This window comes from Rattus norvegicus, chromosome 10 (genome assembly GCF_021556685.1).
Source record: "Rattus norvegicus strain SHRSP/BbbUtx chromosome 10, alternate assembly SHRSP_T2T, whole genome shotgun sequence".
In the NCBI taxonomy this organism is placed as follows: Eukaryota; Metazoa; Chordata; class Mammalia; order Rodentia; family Muridae; genus Rattus; species Rattus norvegicus.
The window spans coordinates 7,697,300-7,712,926 of record NC_141543.1 but is presented as its reverse complement, the minus strand read 5'-3'; the positions used below and the strand labels follow the sequence as shown (position 1 = coordinate 7,712,926).

Sequence of the window (15,627 nt, the reverse complement as noted above, 5' to 3'; positions counted from 1 at the left end):
TTCCTACCTCCAACTCCCAAGTGCTGGTATTACAGGCCTGTCTTTCCACAACATAATTATGGGGCTCAAACCCAAGGTATTATGCATGCTACATAAGCACTCTACCAACTGCAATACATCCCCACCTCAGGATTCAGTTCTATATCTATTTATATTTGTAAAATTGTGAGTCTCTCACTATGTTGCCCAGGCTGGGCAAACTGGAGTTCCTCCTGTCTCAGCATCTAGAGTGCTGGAATAATAGGATTGTCCCACTCTACTCACCTTGATTGATCACTGTTACCTAGCAACATCATGACCACTGTCGGCTGCAGTCCAGGGCTGGTGGGTCCTGTACATACTAAGTATGTTGAACAGTATCCCTGGGTTCTACTTAGAGATGTCCCTCTGTCACTGTGGCAAAGCAATTCTCACATACATATGGTCCCTGGATCCAATCACTGGTCTTATCTGCCCTACTCACTAATACATAGGCAATTACTATGTTGGGATCAGGAAAGGACTCAAACCTGCTTCTAGGATACAGCACCTGCTTTACCCCACCCATGATGTCCCACTCTGAAACAGGGCTTTTAGGGCTCCCCTTCATCCCAGATTGATCCCCTTTTGTGGGTATGGCCAAGAGTTCATTCAGAGCCTCATCACCGTGGCTGCCTTTGTTGTACAGAAGAAAAAACTGAAACTAGAAAGTGATGCCTAGTGACCAAGGGGAAACTTGCTCTTGGGATTCTAACCACTCAGGTACAGTCCTGTTGTCAATTCTGCTCTGGAAGAAGCAGAAATGGGGCACCACAACACTTAGTCTGCCACTCCAATGCTTGGACTCAGGCAGAGGCTGCTTTGTCTGTATGTCCAGCTCACATTGATCTAGGAATAGAGCCTGGGCCATAGGGTATTCGGCACATGACAACACCAGGTAAGTCAGTAGGGTGGTTAGCCATTAATCCCTCAAGCCAAGCTCTCCTGCTACAGGCCCCACCTGGTGGCAGGAACAGGCATCAGCCCCAGCAAGCCACAGCCTCTAGATGTCACTCTAGGCCTTTTTCTTTTCTTTCTTTTCTGTGATGCTGGGCATGGAAGTTATGCAGGGCAAACATCGAGCCACCTCCTGGATTGGCACTGACGGTGTCTCAGCTATACCAGAGTTGTCTTCCTGACCACAGCTACACCTGTGTGCCAGGCATGGATGTAAATGCAGGTAGCATAACCATTCAGGCAACTCAGCCCAAGGTAGGCACCATCCCTTCCTTCCCACTTCTCTTTAAGGCTATACTGACAGTCACTAAATCCCTTTGACAGAAAACTGAGGCCAGAGAATTTTAATACCAATCTCTGCCCAGAAGCCCACCTTTCCAACAATCCAACTTCCTCAGCACATGCCCAGAACTGAATTCCTTTCTAGATTCCTTCCTCAAAGGCAGAGGCTAGGGACAAGCTTCCTTTCCTTCTTGAAGTAAGAGATTTGTTTAAGAAGTTATAGGTTTAGTGTGCCTCCAGAACTTTGCACAGTGCAAAACAAAGACACTCAATACATATTGACCGAGGGAACCAGGGACAGGCAGTATTAGATAATACAACCGTTCTGATGGCAAGTGGTCTTGGGGCCCAGGAACTGACCTCTGGCACCATAGCACCATCTACAGTTTCTAGATACGTCACATTCAAAAGGCCCTAGTAGCAATGGGCCTAGGCTCTGTGTGGGAGCTGCAGGAGGTGCTCTAGATTACACTGAGCCTGAAGAAAACACAGCAGAGGCCCATGAAACAAAGTTGGTTTGAACAGGACCTGGGAGAGAACACGAGGATGTATCGACTTATGTATTCGTGGAGTTGGTATGGCTTCTGGGCAGAAGATAGTGTGGCTGGGTGGAATGGCTAAGGGCAGGCCCTGGGAGAGCAGATTAAACTTGACCCCAGAACCCAGTGCCCTATCCCAGCTCTTCCCTCAGTGATCACTGAAGACTGTTGAAGATCTGACCTGAGACTGAGGCTCGGAAACATACCCTGCATGTAAGGTCCAAGCCAAATCAACTGGGCCCAGATAGTGCTGAGTCTTATGGTCAGGGATCCGTAACTCCACTGCTTTGTCTGAGGCAGACCTATGGTTTCAGTGAGGGACAGCAATGGCAGTATACATGTGCCTAGAGCATGGTCTTGGGGTGTGGTCCACAGTTTGCTGCTCTCTCTGGGGGACATTCTTCACTACCCATACTCACCTAGACCAACTTGGAAAGCCAGCACTCAGTCTCACTTCCCCACTTCCAAACCATGGGTGAAGCCATGGAGAAAACATCCTGTGAGCAGTTTACTCCCCTATTTCCTTTGTATTTTGGTTGTGGCTAAGCACACAGCTGACTTTGACAATGGACTGTGAGGGGACACTTGTCCCCTCCAGTTTTAGAAATGGAAGAGAAGCTGATCGTCATCCACATTCTCTGATCTTCCACTAGGGGACCCAGTGGAAAGACACAATGAATTTGGTTTTTACTCTGGAGAAGAGCCCAACTCTTTAGAGATGTCAAACCTGTGTCCATTTTGTGGGCACCTGTAGCCCAGAGGCTGCTTGGTATTTTTCTCTACCTTTTAAAAAGTTATTTTATGGGCTGGAGAGATGGCTCAGCAGTTAAGAGCACTGACTGCTCTTCCAGAGGTCCTGAGTTCAATTCCCAGCAACCACATGGTGGCTCACAACCATCTGTAATGGGATCTGATGCCCTCTTCTAGTGTGTTTGAAGACTCATAAAAATAAATCTTTAAAAAAATATATAAAAAAAGTTATTTTATGTGTATGGGCATTTTGTCTGCATATGATTCTGTGCACATTGATCAGAAGAAACTGGCGTTACAGACACTTATGAGTTGTGAGCTGCCATATAGGTGCTGGGAATTGAACCCAGGTCCTCTGGAAGAAGAGCTAATGCTCTAACCACTGAGCTGTCTCTTCAGTCTATCTTTTCTCTTATTCATTTTATTTGTTTTGTGAATGTGTGTAGGTTTGTGTTTAAATGCACATGAGTGAAGGTAAGACCAACTTTTCTGCTGCAAGAGACCTGCCTGGTGAACTCAGGACACACAGAGGCAAAATTCCTCTAGGACCAGGCACTTCCTGTGTTTACCGGGAGTCCCAAACCCGCGGATCCCGGCCCGCAGCAGATCTCTGCTCCCAAACCCTGTGGGAGAGAGACCTCACCCCCTGGTCAGGTGGGCACTCCTGAGGCTGCAGAGTGGAAGAGACCACCAACACTGCCCACCCCTGCCCACATCCCTGGCCCAAGAGGAAACTGTATATGGCAACTGGGTTCCAATAGAGGAGGGCCCAGGAGCAGCAGGACCGCTGTGTCTGAGGCACCACCAGAAACTGAAGGGACAGACTGGATAAACAGGTCTCTGCACCCAAATCCCATGGGAGGGAGAGCTAAACCTTCAGAGAGGCAGACACGCCTGGGAAACCAGAAGAGACTGCACTCTGCACACATCTCTGACGCCAGAGGAAAACACCAAACGCCATCTGGAACCCTGGTGCACAGAAGCTCCCGGAAAGGGTGGCACAGATCTTCCTGGTTGCTGCCGCCGTGGAGAGCTCATAAGCAACACCCCACGAGCAAACTTGAGCCTCGGGACCACAGGTAAGACCAACTTTCCTGCTGCAAGTGACCTGCCTGGTGAACACCAGACACAGGCCCACAGGAACTTCTGAAGACCTGTAGATAGGAAAAACTACACGCCCGAAAGCAGAACACTCTGTCCCCATAACTGGCTGAAAGAAAACAGGAAAACAGGTCTACAGCACTCCTGACACACAGGCTTATAGGACAGTCTAGCCACTGTCAGAAATAGCAGAACAAAGTAACACTAGAGATAATCTGATGGCGAGAGGCAAGCGCAGGAACCCAAGCGACAGAAACCAAGACTACATGGCATCATTGGAGCCCAATTCTCCCACGAAAACAAACATGGAAATCCAAACACACTAGAAAAGCACGATCTAGTTTCAAAATCATATTTGATCATGATGCTGGAGGACTTCAAGAAAGACGTGAACAACTCCCTTAGAGAAACACAGGAAAAGATTAATAAACAAGTAGACGCCTAGAGAGGAATCGCAAAAATCCCTGAAAGAATTCCAGGAAAACATAAATAAACAAGTAGAAGCCCATAGAGAGGAGTCACAAAAATCCCTGAAAGAATTCCAGGAAAACACAATCAAACAGTTGAAGGAATTAAAAGTGGAAATAGAAGCAATCAAGAAAGAACACATGGAAACAACCCTGGATATAGAAAACCAAAAGAAGAGACAAGGAGCTGTAGATACGAGCTTCACCAACAGAATACAAGAGATGGAAGAGAGAATCTCAGGAGCAGAAGATTCCATAGAAATCATTGACTCAACTGTCAAAGATAATGTAAAGCAGAAAAAGCTACTGGTCCAAAACATACAGGAAATCCAGGACCCAATGAGAAGATCAAACCTAAGGATAATAGGTATAGAAGAGAGTGAAGACTCCCAGCTCAAAGGATCAGTAAATATCTTCAACAAAATCATGGAAGAAAACTTCCCTAACCTAAAAAAAAAGAGATACCCATAGGCATACAAGAAGCCTACAGAACTCCAAATAGATTGGACCAGAAAAGAAACACCTCCCGTCACTAATAGTCAAAACACCAAACGCACAAAATAAAGAAAGAATATTAAAAGCAGTAAGGGAAAAAGGTCAAGTAACATATAAAGGCAGACCTATCAGAATCACACCAGACTTTTCGCCAGAGACTATGAAAGGCAGAAGATACTGGACAGATGTCATAACGACCCTAAGAGAACACAAATGCCAGCCCAGGTTACTGTATCCAGCAAAACTCTCAATTAAGATAGATGGAGAAACCAAGATATTCCATGACAAAACCAAATTTACACAATATCTTTCTACAAATCCAGCCCTACAAAGGATAATAAAGGGTAAAGCCCAACATAAGGAGGCAAGCTACAACCTAGAAGAAACAAGAAACTAATTGTCTTGGCAACAAAACAAAGAGAAGAAAAAGCACACAAACATAACCTCACATCCAAATATGAATATAACAGGAAGCAATAATCACTATTCCTTAATATCTCTCAACATCAATGGCCTCAACTCCCCAATAAAAAGACATAGATTAACAAACTGGATGTGCAATGAGGACCCTGCATTCTCCTGCCTACAGGAAACACAGCTCGGAGACAAAGACAGACACTACCTCAGAGTGAAAGGCTGGAAAACAACTTTCCAACCAAATGGTTGGAAGAAGCAAGCTGGAGTAGCTATTCTAATATCAAATAAAATCAATTTCAACTAAAATTCATCAAAAAAGATAAGGAAGGACACTTCATATTCATCAAAGGAAAAATCCACCAAGATGAACTCTCAATCCTAAATATCTATGCCCCAAATACAAGGGCACCTACATACGTAAAAGAAACCTTAGTAAAGCTCAAAACACACATTGCACCTCACACATTAATAGTAGGAGACTTCAACACCCCACTCTCATCAATGGACAGATCATGGAAACAGAAATTAAACAGAGACATAGACAGACTAAGAGAAGTCTTGAGCCAAATGGACTTAACAGATATTTATAGAACATTCTATCCTAAAGCAAAAGGATATACCTTCTTCTCAGCTCCTCATGGTACTTTCTCCAAAATTGACCATATAATTGGTCAAAAAACGGGCCTCAACAGGTACAGAAAGATAGAATTAATCCCATGCGTGCTATCGGACCACCATGGCCTAAAACTGGTCTTCAATAACAATAAGGGAAGAATGCCCACATATACGTGGAAATTGAACAATGCTCTACTCAATGATAACCTGGTCAAGGAAGAAATAAAGAAAGAAATTAAAGGGGTTGGGGATTTAGCTCAGTGGTAGAGTGCTTGCCTAGGAAGCGCAAGGCCCTGGGTTCGGTCCCCAGCTCCAAAAAAAAGAACCAAAAAAAAAAAAAAAAGAAAGAAATTAAAGACTTTTTAGAATTTAATGAAAATGAAGGTACAACATACCCAAACTATGGGACACAATGAAAGCTGTGCTAAGAGGAAAACTCATAGTGCTGAGTGCCTGCAGAAAGAAACAGGAAAGAGCATATGTCAGCAGCTTGACAGCACACCTAAAAGCTCTAGAACAAAAAGAAGCAATTACACCCAGGAGGAGTAGAAGGCAGGAAATAATCAAACTCAGAGCTGAAAATCAACCAAGTAGAAACAAAAAGGACCATAGAAAAAATCAACCGAACCAAAAGTTGGTTCTTTGAGAAAATCAAAAAGATAGATAAACCCTTAGCCAGACTAACAAGAGGACACAGAGAGTGTGTCCAAATTAACAAAATCAGAAATGAAAAGGGAGACATAACTACAGATTCAGAGGAAATTCAAAAAATCATCAGATCTTACTATAAAAGCCTATATTCAACAAAACTTGAAAATCTGCAGGAAATGGACAATTTCCTAGACAGATACCAGGTACCGAAGTTAAATCAGGAACAGATAAACCAGTTAAACAACCCCATAACTCCTAAGGAAATAGAAGCAGTTATTAAAGGTCTCCCAACAAAAAAGAGCCCAGGTACAGACGGGTTTAGTGCAGAATTCTATCAGACCTTCATAGAAGACCTCATACCAATACTATCCAAACTATTCCACAAAATTGAAACAGATGTATCACTACCAAATACCTTCTATGAAGCCACAATTACTCTTATACCTAAACCACACAAAGACCCAACAAAGAAAGAGAACTTCAGACCAATTTCCCTTATGAATATCAACGCAAAAATAAAATTCTGGCAAACCGAATCCAAGAGCACATCAAAACAATCATCCACCATGATCAAGTAGGCTTCATCCCAGGCATGCAGGGATGGTTTAATATACGGAAAACCATCAACATGATCCATTATATAAACAAACTGAAAGAACAAAACCACATGATCATTTTATTAGATGCTGAGAAAGCATTTGACAAAATTCAACACCCCTTCATGATAAAAGTCCTGGAAAGAATAGGAATTCAAGGCCCATACCTAAACATAGTAAAAGCCATATACAGTAAACCAGTTGCTAACATTAAACTAAATGGAGAGAAACTTGAAGCAATCCCACTAAAATCAGGGACTAGACAAGGCTGCCCACTCTCTTTTTTCCATCAGAGGAAACATATTTCTAATGTTGATAAACTCAAAATTATTTAGAAATGCTGCCAACCAATTAAAGTACTGAAAGACCAAGTTCCTAATTCAGTAACAGTAGTAAAAAAAAAATTCAAATGATAATATATTCACTGGTGGCCATGAACTTGAATACCCTACTTATTCAATATAGTTCTTGAAGTTCTAGCCAGAGCAATCAAACAACAAAAGGAGGTCAAGGGGATACAGATTGGTAAAGAAGAAGTCAAAATATCACTATTCGCACGTGATATGATAGTATATTTAAGTGATCCCAAAAGTTCCACCAGAGAACTCCTAAAGCTGATAAACAACTTCAGCAAAGTGGCTGTGTATAAAATTAACTCAAATAAATCAGTAGCCTTCCTCTACACAAAAGAGAAACAAGCCGAGAAAGAAATTAGGGAAACGACACCCTTCATAATAGACCCAAATAACATAAAGTACCTCGGTGTGACTTTAACCATGCAAGTAAAAGATTTGTACAATAAGAACTTCAAGACTCTGAAGAAAGAAATTGAAGAAGTCCTCAGAAGATGGAAAGATCTCCCATGCTCATGGATTGGCAGGATTAATATAGTAAAAATGGCCATTTTACCAAAAGCAATCTACTGATTCAAAGCAATCCCCATCAAAATACCAATCCAATTCTTCAAAGAGTTAGACAGAACAATTTGCAAATTCATCTGGAATAACAAAAAACCCAGGACAGCTAAAACTATTCTCAACAATAAAAGGACTTCAGGGGGAATCACTATCCCTGAACTCAATCAGTATTACAGAGCAATAGTGATAAAAACTGCATGGTATTGGTACAGAGACAGACAGAGAGACCAATGGAACAGAATTGAAGACCCAGAAATGAACCACACTCCTATGGGCACTTGATTTTTGACAAAGGAGCCAAAACCATCAAATGGAAAAAAGATAGCATTTTTCAGCAAATGGTGCTGGTTCAACTGGAGGTCAACATGTAGAAGAATGCAGATCGATCCATGCTTATCACCCTGTACAAAGCTTAAGTCCAAGTGGATCAAGGACCTCCACATCAAACCAGATACACTCAAACTAATAGAAGAAAAACTAGGGAAGCATCTGGAACACATGGGCACTGGAAAAAATTTCCTGAACAAAACACCAATGGCTTATGCTCTAAGATCAAGAATCGACAAATGGGATCTCATAAAACTGCAAAGCTTCTGTAAGGCAAAGGACACTGTGGTTAGGACAAAACGGCAACCAACAGACTGGGAAAAGATCTTTACCAATCCTACAGCAGATAGAGGCCTTATATCCAAAATATACAAAGAACTCAAGAAGTTAGACCGCAGGGAGACAAATAACCCTATTAAAAAAATGGGGTTCAGAGCTAAACAAAGAATTCACAGCTGAGGAATGCCGAATGGCTGAGAAACACCTAAAGAAATGTTCAACATCTTTAGTCATAAGGGAAATGCAAATCAAAACAACCCTGAGATTTCACCTCACACCAGTGAGAATGGCTAAGATCAAAAACTCAGGTGACAGCAGATGCTGGCGAGGATGCGGAGAAAGAGGAACACTCCTCCATTGTTGGTGGGATTGCAGACTGGTACAACCATTCTGGAAATCAGTCTGGAGGTTCCTCAGAAAATTGGACATTGAACTGCCTGAGGATCCAGCTATACCTCTCTTGGGCATATACCCAAAAGATGCCCCAACATATAAAAAAGACACGTGCTCCACTATGTTCATAGCAGCCTTATTTATAATAGCCAGAAACTGGAAAGAACCCAGATTCCCTTCAACAGAGGAATGGATCAGAAAATGTGGTACATCTACACAATGGAATATTACTCAGCTATCAAAAACAATGACTTTATGAAATTCTTAGGCAAGTGGTTGGAACTGGAAAATATCCTGAGTGAGGTAACCCAATCACAGAAAAACACACATGGTATGCACTCATTGATAAGTGGCTATTAGCCCAAATGCTTGAATTACCGTAGATGCATAGAACAAATGAAACTCAAGACGGATGATCAAAATGTGAAAGCTTCACTCCTTCTTTAAAAGGGGAACAAGAATACCCTTGGCAGGGAATAGAGAGGCAAAGATTAAAACAGACACAGAAGGAACACCCATTCAGAGCCTGCCCCACATGTGGCCCATACATATACAGCCACCCAATTAGACAAGATGGATGAAGCAAAGAAGTGCAGGCAGACAGGAGCCGGATGTAGATCGCTCCTGAGAGACACAGCCAGAATACAGCAAATACAGAGGCGAATGCCAGCAGCAAACCACTGAACTGAGAATAGGCCCCCGTTGAAGGAATCAGAGAAAGAACTGGAAGAGCTTGAAGGGGCTCGAGACCCCATATGTACAACAATGCCAAGCAACCAGAGCTTCCAGGGACTAAGCCACTACCTAAAGACTATACATGGACTGACCCTGGACTCTGTCCCCATAGGTAGCAATGAATATCCTAGTAAGATCATCAGTGGAAGGGGAAGCCCTGGGTCCTGCTAAGACTGAACCCCAGTGAACATGATTGTTGGGGGGAGGGCAGCAATGGGGGGAGGATGGGGAGGGGAACACCCATAAGGAAGGGGAGGGGAGGGTTAGGGGGATGTTTGCCTGGAAACCGGGAAAGGGAATAACACTCTACATGTATATAAGAAATACTCAAGTTAATAAAAAAAAAAAAAGCAGGGTGATGAAATTGCTCAGCAGGTAGGGATTAGCTTAGCTCTTGCTTCATAAACCTTATTCTTAAATCACATTCCAAGATGGAAAGAGAGAATTGGCTATCAACATTGTCCTTTGACATCCACAACTGTAACACAAGCTATTTATTTCTATGTCTGCATGTTACTGTGTGTAGAGGCCAGGAGTCAATGTATCTTCCTTGATCTCTTTTGCACCTTGGTTTTTGAGGCAGGCTCCCCCACTGAACCTAGAACTCGCTGATTTGCTAGACTGTCTGGCTCATGAACCCCAGGAACTGTTCTGTCTCTGCCTCTCCAGCATTGGATCATAAACACACTTTACCTACTTTTCTTTCATTTTTTTACTTTACACTGACTTATTGTTGGAGGGCAGAGCTTCATGCTACACAGCCCGCATGGAGGCCGGAGGCAATGTGATGAAGACAGCTCTCATTTCCACCATGTGTGCCTGCTTTGCCTGGATTGGCAGCATCATGACAGCCCAGGCTTGGCTTTTTCTAGGGAGCAAACTCAGGTGTCTCCATGCTTGCAAGGTAAGCACATTACTCCTCATAGGTCCCTAAGGACATATCATTTCTGGTTTCTAGTGCTACACTGTGCCTGCTCTGAACTGGAGCCCTCAGGAAGCTTTCCAGGCAGCCATGAGGCCATTTACCACATTTTGGTAAATGTAGTCAAGATATTCTAGTAAACAGCTGGCAATGATTTAAAGAAGCCACAGAGAGGTCCAGGAAATGGACCTTTCCCCTACAATTTGATCTTTCTTTATGGTAACTGACCCGTCCAGCAGGTCCAGTTATTCAGGGTCCCGAAGAGGTGCTACCTGATGGTCAAGTGGGGGAGAAAAGAAGGAGACCAAGCAAGGTTCTGTTGTCAAGGTCTCGTTTATTGGGGTGAGCGTTACAGCTTATAAGGGCATTCAGATAGGGGGAGTGACCTTTGTGAAACACAAAGGAGGGAGGGGTGAGGGTATTCAGGCAGTGATAGCAGGAAGCAAAGAGGTCAGGCGGTGGAGACATCTAGTGTTTGCTCAGGCTGAAACGTCCTGTGATTGTTATCTTCCTGTGCCGTCAGTATGTGGGAAAGGCTTTTGTCCAACAACCTCATGACTTTATGGCAGTCATCTCAGGGCTGAGCATCTGTGGCCATACAGCCCAGAGTCACGTAGCCATTCTGAGCTCTACTGTCATAAAATGGTCAGGCCCAAATCCAATACGGCTCCCTACAGGTAACATCATTGACCTGCAATGTGATGGGGCCCAGATATGGGATGGCAGTACCAAGGTCCCCAAACCCTATGTGACAAAAATCCACTATATGGTATTTTTAATTTTTGTTTTGTTTTTGACACAATGTCTTGCTATGTAGCTTTGAACTCTCCATCCTCCTGCCTCAGTTCCCTGCGTACTGGGAAGATAAGCAGGTGCCACCAAGTGTTTACATTGCCATCATTCCCCAACAATCTCAACGCCCAACCTTATGAATGACTATGCTTCAGTTAAAGCTCAGGGTCCCGCTCTTGGCTCTGACAGCTGAGTCTCTACCCATTCACCTGTCACCTGAATATGTAATCTACACAGACATGACCCAAGGAAGTACACATATGCAAAGGAAAAATGGTTTCTACAGAGGAGACTAGGCATGAACCAGAACAGCTGCTCTTCTCCTGGAGGAAACTGGTAGCTGAAAACCAAAATGCCCCATGCCCTCACTTGTAAACAGTAGTGGTCACACAACTACACTTGATGACTGAATGACTTAAATTCTGATCCAGTGGCCATAGGTCCATTTTCTGTTCCCTTTTGTTAATATCAGGATCTGAGCTACACACATGACAGATATGATGAGCATTTGGACCATGAAATCAACTTAAAGATTGAAGATTTATGTGAAGACAGCAAAGCAGATCTAAACAAAAAGGAAGGTGTTAGTGGCAGCAAGAATAACCTGGGGTGTTGACTGACCCATAGGACTACACCAGCCTCAAAAGGGGCTGTGTCCTAATTTGCTGTGAGCATCAACGTTCACCTCCTGATGAGGTTGCTGTCTTTCCTGTCACCACTGTAGAATTTTGTATTTCAGTCTATTAACAACTGCCTCGATAGCTGTGAGCTTTCCTCCAGTACATAACTCAAAAGAGTAACACTGATGAGAAAGAGAGCACACCTAGCTACTCCAAGCTAAAATCAGCCCACTTAAGTATTCACAGCAGACAGGAGCAGAGCTGAGTGCCATGGCCACACTCTCATCAGCCCTGCAGAATATAGGGAGACAAGGAGCATCTGAGTCTCACCTGCACAAAGAAGTAAACCAGACCCAAGGGTGGGATGATGACTGCGGCAATGGGTGTAGCCAGTAGGATGATGATGACAGCTCCAATGACACTGAAGAGTGAACCCATGAACATCTTGATGACCTGCGGGATCATGGAGTCCACTGTGTCCAACTCCTTGGAGAATCGGTTCACTAGGTTCCCACTGGGTGTACGCTCAAAGAAACTCATGGGTGATCGCAGGACATTCTGTAGCAGGTCTAGGTGCAGGCGACGGGAGGCAAAGATGCCCCCAATGGACACAGCCATGGAATAGCCAAATACTGCCACACCTAGAATAGCAATAGAGATGTAAGCGTGAAACACAGGCGAGTGATCTGCAGGGTGGTCTTAGGGGTCTCAACAAGTCAGTGACAGTGGCCCTCGTTGTGTACTATGCCCTGTGCTGGGGTTTCTGAAAAACTGAATTTTCCTTTAATTTTAATAAACTAAAATTCAAACCATTTCCCACAGCTGGAGGTTACTGTACGGGCAACATAGCTCTAATAGCAGATGCTAATGCTGTGTAAACCTGGGGAAATGCCACATCCTCTATATTCTTGTTTTTTCTCAAATATAATATAAAGGCTACAGCAGTTCCTAGCTCTGTGGGGGTAGGGGAATTATAAGTAGAGAAACTTAAGTCATCACACCTGATCTTCTGAGAGCTTGTTCCCAAGCTACCTCAGAGACCAGACAACATCTATCTGTGGTTCCTCCAAACAGCCCACACTCGACAGTCCACAGCCCACAGAATTCTTTCTGGGACTTCTACCAGAACCTCTTTCACCAGGAACAAAGGAAAGGAGGGGCTCTGGAGCTGGTGCTGCCAACTTTGTCAGCTGGTCCTCCCATGTTACCTCATCTATAAAATGGGGACAGTGACACTCAGCTCCAAGCCATATCCATCACTAAGTGCTTTCCCAGCATGCCTGGATATAGGAGAAGCACACAAAGTGAAAAGATTCCCTTACTGTCCACATAAGGGAATCAACAATAGGGGAAAGACGTGTAAAAAGCAGGTTTATGAGCACACACACACCTACAGCAAGATCACACACTCTGAGCTGCTTCATTTAATGCCAGTTCAACCAGCAATTAGCCATGTGGCTTGAGCTGTGGGACTCTTTGAAGAAAAGACTGGGAGGGAGAGAGGGTGGGCATGAATTCAGTAAGCATTTCAGGGTCTACCTTGTGACAGGTTCTATCCATCTGGTCTGACTCAGTTTGGGGATGTAAATTCTCTGAGGACTTGGAGACTCAGTTATGAAGTTACAAATGAAGCAATCTCAACCATACCTTGCAAGATGCCCAAGGCCCCATAGACACTTAGTCGAAAATTCCTGTTCTCCTGAGTCCCATTGACAGCAGGGCGGTCATCTGTCCAGAGACTCAGCCAATAGTTAGAAGCCAGTGCAGATACATGATTGCACAGGAAAAGGAAGATACTCAAGAAGGAGATGCAGAGGCCAATGGCCTTCATGTAGTTCCAGTACACGGAAAGCTTCACCTAGGACCGGTAGAGTATTAGCATAAGGTTAGCTATTCCTGAGTAATTCCTCAGCCCAGCCCACCCTCCTGTTCCCAGACCCTGTTCCCTACCACCCCGTTAGTCAATGATATCAGGCAGCAATGTCAAAGTCAGGCTTTCTGCCTCCCACAGAGCTTCCAGTCAAGCACGTGAACAGGCTCTGTCATCAATCACCCACTGAACCAAGAAAGCACAGAAGGTCCATAAGAGGCAGAGAACACCATGCAAGTGCCCGGGTGAGTGAGGCGGTACTGGGGAGATTTGCCCTGAGGAAGTGATGTTAAGAGTTTCCCAGCTGGGAATGGAAAGCAGGCAGGGAGCGTGTGACCTTCCAGGTGTAAAGGCCCTGAGATGCGAGAGAGCTCAACGCACTTGGGAAAGTGACAAAAATGCCGAAGGGGTTGCAGCTGCCCTACAACTGGGATGGTCCCATTCAATAGTCCAAGCTGCTCAAGCCAGGTAGTCATGTAGTACCAAAATGGATTCAGCAGCTCAGACCCCAACTCCAACTAAAGTCACCTAGTGTCTGTGACCTTGGACCCTGAAAGGTTAGCTGTGAGACTGACATTCCAAGCAAATCATTCTGCACTATGCCTCACTCACCTGCCCTGTCTGGGCCTTGTCTGCTTCCATCAGCTTCCAAGTCTCCTCCTTAACTCCAGACTTCTGCAGCTCGGCTGTGCTGCTGTGCTGCTGGTTAGTAACCACACTGTGGGAAGAAGAGTTGCTGAGATGCCTGTTACCAAGGAGAGCAGGGTGTCAGTCAAAGAACCTTAGGGACTACAAGCACACACATACTTGTGCCCCCGTGTTTCCAGAGACAGGGATGTATATGTCATGAATGGGGCCTGCTGTGGTGCATGTGAAGAGTGTGGGAACAAATCTTTCATGTAGCTCAGTTGGTAGAATGCATGAAGCTCTGAGTTCAAACTCTAGTACTGCATAAAGTAGGCACAGTGGCACATACCTGTAATCCCAGCATCAAGGAGATAGAAGGAAAAGGATAGGGCATTCAAATCCATCCTTAGCTATCTATCCAGTCCAAGGCCATCTTGGGATACATAAGACCCTGCCCCCCAAAAATAAAAATCTCAAACTAAACCAAAGTCTTCTCAAAGCAGTATAGATAGAGCTTAGGGTCACTGGCTCAGAGCCTCTGAGCACTGGCTGAAATCTGAGCTGGTCATATCCAGAGCTGCAGAACTAGTAAACCTCTGTCTGTTTCATGTGAATTGGAACAGGCTAGCAGCAAGCTAGAGCCCAGGAGACTGTAGGCCAACAAATGTACCTAGTTCCCAAAGCAGTGTGACCGTCTGTGATCATATGCTGGCTCACAAAATCCAACAAGTCAGGCCCTGGATCAGTTACCCAAAGATACAGATCGTGTGTGTGTGTGTGTGTGTGTGTGTGTGTGTGTGTGTGCGCGTGCACGCGTGTATGCACGCGCTGAAGGGAGGAGGGGTGGGGGAGGGAAGTGTTCAGAAGTAGAAACAAACAATTCACAATTCAAGGGCAGTATGGGTTATAGTTCAGTGTTGGTCCTTTCTGGGAAGGCTCCTGAAGGATGTGAAGGATGGTGAAGCAGGCAGGACATACAGGTATTCCAAATTCCTAGGAGCTGTGGTGAATAGAGTGAAGGACCACCTATGCCTTCTCAGATCTCACAGGCAGATATTGGTACGGGAGCAATTCAGGGCCGGATAGACACACACACACACACACACACACACACACAAACACACACACACACATACACAAACACACACACAAACACACTCACAAACACACACACACAAACACACACACAAACACACACACAAACACACACACAAACACACAAACACACACACAAACACACACACAAACACACACACA

General features: G+C 44.5%; 1 pseudogene across 1 annotated transcript in view; it reads right to left on the bottom strand.

Annotated features, from left to right (window-relative positions):
• Nucleotides 1–12,143: 12,143 nt before the first annotated feature.
• Nucleotides 12,144–15,627, bottom strand: part of Abcc1-ps1 (ATP binding cassette subfamily C member 1, pseudogene 1) — a 54,129-nt pseudogene continuing 50,645 nt past the window's right edge. The window contains exons 10-12 of the transcript XR_015631373.1: nucleotides 14,356–14,488; nucleotides 13,521–13,731; nucleotides 12,144–12,514 (exon numbers count right to left, since the gene is read on the bottom strand). The product of XR_015631373.1 is annotated as an ATP binding cassette subfamily C member 1, pseudogene 1 (transcript). The remainder of the gene's footprint in view (nucleotides 12,515–13,520; nucleotides 13,732–14,355; nucleotides 14,489–15,627) is intronic.